This window comes from Macaca thibetana, chromosome 1 (genome assembly GCF_024542745.1).
Source record: "Macaca thibetana thibetana isolate TM-01 chromosome 1, ASM2454274v1, whole genome shotgun sequence".
Lineage (NCBI taxonomy): Eukaryota > Metazoa > Chordata > Mammalia > Primates > Cercopithecidae > Macaca > Macaca thibetana.
Genome location: NC_065578.1, coordinates 199,661,190 through 199,672,567, shown reverse-complemented (window position 1 = coordinate 199,672,567; position 11,378 = coordinate 199,661,190).

Below are 11,378 nucleotides of genomic sequence, written 5' to 3'. Positions count from 1 at the left end.
GCTGTCATTTCAACAATGTAACAATGTTCAGAGAATCTTTACCAGCAATACATTCCATCTAAGGAAACCTTTTTTTTCTTGCTTATCCACAAGAAGCAACTCCTCATCCACTCAAGTTTTATTCTAATATTGCAGCAATTGAGTCATATATTCAGGTGCCACTTCTAATTCTAGTTCTCTTGCTATTTCCATCACATCTTCAGGTACTTCCTCTACTAAAGTCTTGAAGTCATTCATAAGGCTTGGAATTAACTTCTTCCAAATTTCTATTATGATAAATTGACATTTTGACCTCCTCTCACAAATCACAAATGATCTTAATGGCATCTAGAATGGTGAATCCTTTCCAGAAGGTTTTCAGTTTACTTTGCCATATCTATAAGTGGAACCACTGAAGCAGGTCTAGCCTTATGACATATATTTCTCAAATAATAAGATTTGAAGTTTGAAATTATTCTTTGATCCATGGGCTGCAGAATAGATGTTGTATTAGCAGGCAAGAAGCAATATTAATCTCCTTGTAAATCTCAATCAGGGCTCTTGGGTGACTAGGTACATTATTAACAAGCAGTAATACGAAATAAATCTTTTTTTCCTGCTCTCAACAGAGTCTCAATAGGGAGCTTAAAATATTCAGGAAACCATGCTTTAAATAGATGTGCTGTCATCCGGGATTTGTTGTTCCATTGACAGAGTAGAGGCAGAGTAGATTCAGCATAATTCTTAAGGGCTGTAGAATTTTCAGAATCTTCAATGAGCACTGGCCTCAACTTAAGTCATCAGTTGCATTTTCCCTAACAAGAGTCATTCTGTCCTTTGAAGCTTTGCAGCCAGGCACTGTCTTCTCTTCTCTAGCTATGAAAGTCCTAAATGACATCTTCTTTCAAAGGAAGGTGTTTTGTCTACATTGAAAATCTGTTGTTTAGTGTAGTCACTTTCATCATCTTAGCTAGAGTTTCTGCATAATCTGTTGCAGCTTCTACCTTAGTACTTGCTGCTTCACTTTATGCTTTGTATTAGTCCATTTTCATACTGCTATAAAGAACTGCTGAGACTGGGTAATTTATAAAGGAAAGAGGTTTAATTGACTTACAGTTCAGCTTGGCTGAGGAGGCCTCAGGAAACCTACAATCATGGCAGAAGGCAAAGGGGAAGCAAGGCACCTTCTTCACAAGGCGGCAGGAAAGAGAAATGCCGAGCAAAGGGGGAAGAGCCCCTTGTAAAACCATCAGATCTCATGTGAACTCACTATCAGAACAGAATGGGGGAAATCACCCCCAGAGTCCAATTACCTCTACCTGGTCTCTCCCCTGACACGTGCCTTGCTTCCCCTTTGCCTTCCGCCATGATTGTAAGTTCCCTGAGGCCTCCTCAGCCAACCTGAACTGTAAGTCAATTAAACCTCTTTCTTTTATAAATTACCCAGTCTCAGGCAGTTCTTTATAGCAGTATGAAGGGATTAGGGGGATTATAATTCAAGATGAGATTTGGGTGGAGACACAAAGCCTAACCATATCACACTTTTATGATAGATGGCTTCTTTCCTTAAGCCTCATAAACCAACCTCTGATAGCTTCAAACTTTTCTTCTTCCTCCTGTCTCTCAGCCTTCATATAATTAAAGAGAGCTACTGCCTTGCTCTGGATTAGGCTTTGGTTTAAGAAAATGTTGTGGCTGATTGGATCTATCCAGACCACTCAAACTTTCTCCATATCAGCAATATGACTATTGTGCTTTCTTATCATTTGTGTGTTCACTGGACAAGCACTTTTAATTTCCTTCAAGAACTTTTCCTTTGCATTCACAAATTGGCTGTTTGGCACAAGAGGCCTAGCTTTTGGCCTATCTTAGCTTTTGATATGCTTTCCTCACTAAGCTTAATCATTTCTGGTTTTTATTTTAAGTGAGACATTTGACTCTTTCTTTCACTTGAAGGCTTAGAGGACATTATATGGTTATTAATTGGCCTAATTCAAATATTGTTGTATCTCAAGAAATAGGCAGGCCCAAGGAGAGGGAGAGCGATGGGAAAATGGCTGGTCAATAAAGCAGTTAGAACACACTCAACATTTACTTATTAAGTTTGTTCTCTTATATGGGTGTGGTTCTTGGTGCCCCAAAACAATTACAATAGTAACATCAAAGATTACTGATTGCAGATCACCATAATAGATACATAATTAAAAAGTCTAAAATATTGAATTACCAAAACATGACAAAGACACAAATTGAGCACATGCCACTGTTAACAATGGCACTAACAAGCTTACTCAATGTGGGGTTGCCACAAACCTTTAATTCGTCAAAAACACAGTATCTGCAAAGCATAATAAAGTGACGTGTAATAAAACAAGACTTGCTTATATACAATTGATATGGTTTGGCTTTGTGTCCCTACCCGAATCTCATTTTGAATTGTAATCCCAGGTGTTGAGGGAGGGAATTGGTGGGAGGTGACTGGGTCATGGGGGTGGTTTCTCCCATGCTGTTCTCATGATAGTGAGTGAGTTCTCATGAGATCTGATGGTTTTATAAGGAGCTCTTCCCACTTGGCTTCCTTCACTTGCTCTCTCACCTGCTGCCATGTAAGACATGCCTGCTTCCTCTTCCACCATGACTGTAAGTTTTCAGAGGCTTCCCCAGCCATGCAGAACTGTGAGTCAACTAAACCGCTTTTCTTTAAAAATTATTCAGTCCTGGGCAGTTCTTTATAGGAGTGTTTAGAACGGCTAATACAATAATTATGTGGAAGAGATAGTAGTTATATATAATGGGAGACTAAGTAAAAGAAAGATCTGTATGAAGTGAAGTGGAAACTGAAGGACTGGTGAAAGAAGTGGTAGCCGAACTAAATTTGGCTAGGTTGAAAAGAGGGCAAAGGGAATCCTAAATGGAAAAGGAGCAAGGCGCACAGAGTAGAAGTAAGCTACTAAAAACGACAGCTATATGAACCAGGATTGTGTAAGGAAGCTAGCCTGATTAAAGCAGAGAATACATTTTAAACAGTACTGGATGATTATGTCAGATAAAAAAGGTAGATTGTGACGATGTGAAAAATGGATTACTAGACAGGAATCTGGACTCAAGCAGATATAAGAGCATTATAGTTTCTCACACAGGGAAGAATCCAAAGTGAAAACATTATTTTGTACTGGTAAGTAATGTGTCTTAACTTTTGGTTGTGAAAACACAGGGTCTGACAAGTGCAAGTATTCCATGAAGTCTGGTTGATGGCGTGATGGCTGCTGTATTTGTAATCCACACAAAATCTCTGCAATACCTGCCAAGTCTGATTTATCTTGAGATTAGAATCTTAGTTTAAATTTCTACTTTCTACTTAGCTAACCACCTGCATTGTTTCCCATTCTGCTTTCTGTCTTTCAACCTAAAATAAAAATATAACAGGGTGAAATAAAATGTACTAATTCCCCATACACCGTTACACCTGGGCTGTGGTAAGGGGATCAACAGTGACTTCAGGTAAATAGTTCAATATCAATCAGGGTAGAAATGGCTCTTAACACAATATAGTCTGGTTTATTCTAAAGAAATAATGGCACAATTATGTTATTATAAATTCCTTATGTAGAAAATAGTTATTTTCTTTAAAAAATTAATCATCAGGGTAGAATAAATAGTTAGAAGTGTTTTGTTTTAGTTAATATTAACTCTAGGAGAAAATCTTTAGACGAGCCCTAGTCAATGAACGGAACAAGAGGCAACTAGCAATCAACAAATCACTAAACTGTGAAATGTTTAAGACAAAGGAAGAAAACTGAGAACTTTATTCTCTCTTTGGAGTGACAGGTTCTAGGAAAGGGATAGGGGAGACCCTAGAGGCTGCCAGAAGAATGTAAAAGAGTCAGGAATGAGAAAATACATATGTAAGACATTTCTGAAGGCCTAGAAGGTCTGTGTGTGACTGCCAACCCACCCAAAGGCTTATCGAGGGAGAGAGACACCTAATCCCTTGAACAACAAAGCATAGCAAAGAAATTCAAAGTATCCAATCAACTAAATTCTTCCCCACGGAACTGAGGAACCCTTCACAGGTCTATGTATTTTGTGTTGTACTGTAGGGAAGTGGTAGAATAGTAGGTATCCAGGCATATAATCCTTTCTAGAAGGATTCAGGGATAAAATCTGTAGAACATAAAAAGGGTCTGCTGCACAGATTACAAAAATTAACACTGCCTCCTCCAGTGTAAGGGTTTGAAATTAGGAAGCACAGTAGAGGAGCTAGGCACAGAGCTTCTAACATTAATTACTGGGGTTCAACTTTTGTCTTCCTGGTTTCCTAGATATATGACGTTGAGCTAGTTGTTCCAGTCTTCTTAAATATGATATATGTGTATATGTGTGTGTGTGTGTGTGTGTGTTTATAAATGGAATGGGAAGAAAAACTACTTCATGCAGTTGTTGTGATAATTAAATAAGGTAATACATGGAGAAGACCTGGCGCCTGGTACATCTTCTGTAAATATGCACTATCATTATTATAAAATATTGTATAAAAGGTGAATAAATGTAAATTATCTTAACAGATTGTCCCAGGAACAATATTCAGGTATTAATTTTGAATATATATGGTCAACCTATGTTTGCCAGGTTGAATTTGCTTAATAAAGAGTAAAGAAAAACTGGCGGGTGATTTTTCCAAAGACTAAAGATGAAATGAGATAATATTACTTGGTACTTATATAGAAATGCATAGACTCAGACCCCTTTTTGAGAAAACAGAATTAGAAAAAGATGTAGAGAACTTAGAAGCGATTTTCTCCTAAGGGTCCATATTAGAAAATTCACTCTAGACAATATAAATCACTATCATAAAGAATTCATGAGAATAATAACATGGCACCAGAACTGTGACAAAACACCAATGAAACAAAACAAAACAACAACAACAACAAAGAAACCTACTTATCCCCAAACTTTTCTGATTTGTGAGTTATTATGGGTTTCACTTTTTAAAAATTCCCCTTCTGCTATGGCATGAATGTTTGTGTCTCCCCAAAGTTCGTATTTTGAAATTCCAACTCCCAAGGTGGTATTAGGAGGTGGGGCCTCTGAGAAATGATTAATTCATGACAGGAGCCTTCATGAATGGGACTAGTGCCCTTAAAAAAGAGGTCCAACAAAGCTCATTCATGCCTTTCATTATGCAAGGGCACAGCTAGATGTCATGTATGAACCAGAAAGCAAGCCCTCGCCAGATATCAAATCTGCCAGAGCCTTGATTTTTCTAGCCTCCAGAACTGTGAAAAATACATTTCTGTTGCTTATAAGGTACCCAGTTTGTGGTAGCTTGTTAAAGCAGCCTGAATGAACTAAGACACCTTTCTAAAATGTGTTATAACTGACTAATTTAAAAATTAGAGTACAATCACTGCTCGGGTGACAGGTGCAATAAAATCTCAGAAATCACTAATAAAGTACTCAATCATGTAACCAAAAACTACCTGTACTCCAAAAACTATTCAAATAAAAAAACTGGAATACATTAATATCAGTATTTTTCCTGAGAATCTCATTAACTCCTTTGAAATAACTGAAAAATAGCACTAGATATTGTAATATGGATATTGAAAATATCCAGAATATAAAAATTGAATTTAGGCTGGGTAAGTTGGCTCATTCCTGTAATTCCAGCACTTTGGGAGGCCAAGACAGGAGGACTGCCTGAGGCCAGAAGTTCAAGATCAGCCTGGCCAACATAGTGAGACCCCATCTCTGCAAAAGAAAATTGAATTTTAAAAAGTCACATTAAACAAAAATTTTGAAGAATATTTAATTTGTTTCAGCTGATAATTCCTAAGATTCTCTATACTAACTATATTAAAATAATAGAACTTGCTGGGAAAGTTGGGAAAATGATACTAGAGAGGTTAGAGTATAATATAGCAACTTTTTGCTTCCTCAGATCTTATTTAGAGCTCATCACAAATTAGCAAAGAATAGGTACTTTATAGTTCCAAACTAAGAATTCCATGTGAGTCCTTAACAAAGATACTGTATTACAAATGTACAGCTCAGTTCTCAAATCCACTAAAAAAGATGAACACAGCTGAGAAGTCAAGTGGATTAACAGGCTTGTAATGATTAAAGGGTAATAAAAAGCAGATAGCTATTTTGAATTCAATGCTATTTTTCTTCTTAAGCCTGGGCTCTAAACATGTATTCTAATGCCAATAAATTTAGAATCTATTTTTTTTTTATCCAGAACATTCTGTTCAATGTTTATCACTCTAATTTACTTATATAAAAGAAAACAAAATAAAACTTTCAAAATATGTAAGGTTAACATTAATGCAACAGCGCCACCCAGTGAATATGCTGTATATTCAAAAGTGTTACTAGAATTTACTATTTTCTTTAAATACTAATGTGTACTTTCAAAATATCTATGGCCTCAACCATTTATATAAAATTATACACTACAATACTAACTCAAAAATATATAGAAGCACTATGCATTTTTACTTTTCCATTTATAACTACAGTTAAGATGTGCTTTCTGATACTCGTGATTAAAGGGTTTTGAATATTAAATGCTACCTATGTTGCTACCTATGTCAGCAAGCCAGAAATGCTGGCCGATAGGAGAGACGTATCATTATTTCCTCTTGTATGAAATGTTACGCAGGCATAAAACAATGGCACTTGTTTGCTTTTGTAGATTTTGTATATATCTGATAATACAGTACATAGTTTCAAAGATTTTCTGTCTCATGCCCTTACTATAAAATGTGTGTTCATAATTTCACTACATCTTGCTATTACTATTCCTAATTCATATAAGTGAATTGAATGATGGCATCAATAATACAACCACAGAATTTGTAAACCAATCAATAACGTAATGTGGTGCTTCAGCACAAGAGTTTGAGGCTGCAGTAAGCTATGATGACACCAGCCTGGGCAACAGACTGAGACTCTGTCTCAAAAAAAAAAAAAGCTAATATGATATAATATCAGATAACATCTTAATATTCTACTCTATAGTGACTAGAACATAGTTGGAGTATTGCTTTTGGTATTAAGTCCATATAAATCTACTAGAACACTTTTTATGTCATCTTTTTATTTCTCATGAAATAGAAATACATTGGAGGAAAAGGCAAAAGGAACTAAAATATATTCAACAAAATGAACATTTCTTTTTCACTCTGACCTGCTAGTTTCCCTCCTCAGAAGCTACTACTATTACTTTGTTAGATGCATCATGTCTCAAAAGGAGTTCAGTTCAACAACAAACACTGATTGGGTGTGCAGTTTGTACCAGGCATGGCGTTGGGCATTAGAACATCAAAGGTCATTAAGAACCAGACCTGTGTGATAGTGGAGACAGGCACAAAACAGATCATTTCAATATAACATAAACTTTTATTTTTTTAAGTATGCAAAGAATCCATCTCAGACCTCTCTTCTTGAGTTTCAGAATCATTCATCCAATTGCCGTGTATCTGGACATGGTATGTTTCACAGGCATGTTAAGCTAGACATGTTCAAAACTGAATCACCAGTTACCTCCCAACTGAGTCTGCCTCTATGTTACCTAAATCAGAGACTGGCATCCCATTTATCTGGGTACTCAAGCCAGAAAATTTCATTTGTACTTATCAAGCATCTCCAGCGTATAAAGATTTGTGCTAAGCTGTGAATACATGACAGCAAATGGGGTAGTCTCTGTCTTCACTAAAGCTTGTTGAAACTCTGTCCTTGATTTATCCCATTTCTGCCCTCACAATTCAGCCAGTCACCAAGTTTTGCCATTTCTACTTCCTAAAATTCTTCTGAGATCTATTTCTACCCACACTGGCAATGCCCCAGTATAAACTGCCATCTTTCTTTCCCTGGTTTACTACAATTATCTCCTAACTGGTTTCCTTCTTGCTGGTATTGCCACCCTTTGAGTTCTTTTTCTCAGAGTAGCGATTCATCATTTAAATACTAACCTAATCACGCTGATACCATTCAAAGGTACTATTAGCCTTAAGAAGGAGTCCAAAGTTTGTTACATCATCACTAATGCTCTTCATGATCTGGTCCCTATTTGCCTCTCCACCCCTGTCTAGAATCTCTCAGTTCCTAGACTGTGTTCTTCTTCATAAACATTGTTAGCCTCTATCTAGAACACTTGTCTTTTACCCTTTCAATTCCTAGCTATTCTCAAGCATGGAGCCAGTAAGACTGAACTGCCTTTTTTTGATTTTTTTTATTTTTTTCCCTATGAGAACGTAAACTCTGTCAGGAAATTATTAGATTGGTTATTGCCATATTTGCTTTTTCATTATTACATTTCCAGTATCTAGCTTAGTATCTAGCATAAAATAAGGGTTCAATGAATATTTTCTGAATGAATCCATGAATGTCAAGAAAGCAGAGAAAAGTCAACTAACTCAGACTATGGAATAAGGAAAGGCTTCTTAGAAGAACCCTAAAAAATTAGTAAGGATAAAGAAGAGTCAGCCAAAGAAAATAAAGACAGTCCAGACAAAGTCAACAAGAATGTGAAAGGTCTCAGGTGTAAAGCAGCCTCATGAATGCGAAGTGGGTAGGATGGGAGATGGTACTGGAAAGGGAAACAAGACTGGGAAGGAAAAGAGTGGCAAGATGATGAAGACCCTAGCACACCAGGCCATGGAGGTGGACTATCTTGAAGGTGACCGTGGAGGGAGATCAGAAATTTAAGGAGGCAAGTGAAATAGATTTACATTTGAGACTGGTCATTCTGGCTGCTACTTACAAGATGGATTTGGTGGTGTAGGTGGGGGTGGTAGTAGTTACAGCTGGAGGCAGTGAGATGAGATAGAATTGGGAGTACAAATGAAAGCAAAGGACAAAAAGAGTTTGAAGGGCTCATGAGCCTCCCAAATGTCTGAACTTCAAAGAAGAGGTTAGGAATAGCAGTAGTTTTAGAATCCATGAGCAAATAGGTTAAAACAATGAGTAGATAGTCCTCACAGGGAAGACACAGACAGAAAACAACTCAAGGTTGGAACTTTGGGAAATACTATTTAATGGGTAGGCAGAGGAAAAAAAGACCCCCAAGAAGCATGAGACAGGTAGAAAAAGATGGGAAAAATGCAAAAGGAGTTTCAAGGAGGGTTTGATCAATGACACCAAATGCAGAAAAGAGGTCTAGAACAAGAAACAGTGGTCATACATTAGTGGAGGAAGTACGTTACATTTTCTGAGACAGACAAATAAGACAGGTGGCTATATGTGGCATTGACAGAAGTGGAGAGGGAGGAAGTTATATATTGTATGATGGCTTTAATTTTCTCAATTAACTGGGAAAAAAGTATTGGGATTGTCTGTGGCCCCTACGGAATCTCTATTCATAAGAATGGGTGCCTGATGGCAAGTAGAGTGTAGGACCCAATCAGTATTTCACCTATTCCTACATTAGACCAAGTGAATCAACTTTTTGTCCCTATTGATCTGTTAAACAAAGTAGATATAACAATTTGGAAACCCTGTCACTTAAAAAAAGAGATTTGTTTAAAGCACTAGATATCACAGCATCACCACTTGCATTAAAGATAAAGTCCTAGCTGCAGGCTGCCATGGTCTCTTTGGAACACCCCCCATCTTGTCACTCAAAGGTCCACTCAGTCCTGATAGGTCTGTCATCCAGAATTTAAAGTGCAGTCTAGAAAAGGAACATGAAATTAAAATTAGAAAGGCAATAGACACAACAAATTGCAGATGCATATGAACGTGTTATGTGCTTGAAACATACCTTTAAGACTACTCTGGTCACTTTCTATTAAAGAGAGGAATTTAGGCTGGGAAGAGGAATGAGGAAAGGGTAAAGTTTGTGAGAAATCACTGAAAGTTACAGGAAAGGGAAATTACTGATGATAAATTAAGGGCTTGTCAGGAATCCGGGAAAGAGCTGAAGATAGAGACTATCTGTCATATGTCACTTTGTGTCATTTTCTCCAGTGTTTCCAGTTAAAGATTTATAGACAAGATTCAGGGACAAGATTTTGACAGGCACCTGGGTCAGAGGCATCAGACACAGGAAGTTTGGATGCTGATAAACCATGTAGACTAGGCTGTGAAGGGAGGTATTAGCAGGAGGGCTGACAGGGAAAATGAAATAGAAGGGCAAATGTAGCACATGTGAGGGTATAAAATTATGATGCTACAATCATAAAGAACACTGAAGTTTTCTGCAATTGTCAGTGTTTTTATAGGTGATAACAAAACTCTTAGACTAATGTCTAGGGTGAGAATTCTGATGTTCCACCTTCTACCTTACACTGACCAGTATCAGGCAACGAAAAGTTTTTAAAAGTCAGATTTAACCTTCTAATTAAATTAATTTGAATAAACACTCATTTTTTAAACAAATAATGTACTTCTAATATAACTATTTATCACATCAATAGTAATATTAACCCCCAAATAAACAATATTTATTGTCGATACAACAAAATGGTCATCTTGCTCTTTTCTTCCTTTGCCTCATTTTTCTCTTTCTCCAAGTTCCATTCTAATCTTGGCTTTCACATAAATCGCTTGGTTTTTTTGTCTCGATTCTCCACAACAACTTAGACATTTGTTAAGCACTTGCCACTTGCAAGATATTTTACTAGGGACCATGTATAAATAATAACAGTCAAAATAACAGCTAATATTTATCAAGTACTCATAATTTTGCCAAGCACTTAATTAAGCACTCTACGGGAACTAATTCACTTAATCTTCATGATACCCTATAAAGTAGAACTGTTATCCCTATTTTAAAGATGCAGAAACCAGCTCAGTTAGGTTAAATAGCTCGCCTAAGTCCACCTGGGTAGTAAATGGTGTAATCAGGGATTTCAATCCAGCTCCCTCTGACCGTAGAGATGTGCTCTCAGTCACTACACTATGGTTCCCTTCCCTGCCTCTAAGGACATATGATTTGGTGGAAGTTATGCACGTATAAGTAATCAATTTGATTTGGCAAGTGTCAATAAGACAGGTCTCTTTTTTCTGCTTTCCTCACTGACTCTAATATTTTTTAAAAATCTATTTTCTTAACCTCCTTTTGAGTCTTACTAGATTCCGACTTTGAGACTTACATCAGTAAATAGACATTGAAAGATAAAAGCCCTGAACTAATGAATATGAAATGTATTTTTATTTAAAATTGGTATAGACTTCACTATCAGGTTTGGTCCTTCAACCCACAGGACAAAGCACCGGTATTTGTTTACATTCAACACAAGCTTTCTAGCACTTTTTTCACATAATTCAGTTCAGGTTCCCCATCCAACACACGACTGTCACCAGATGATGCTATACCCTGTAACCAGATACAAGTTCTATTATGTCCTCTCGTGTCCCAAACCTCAATAAAACTTAATGGCTTTCTCCCC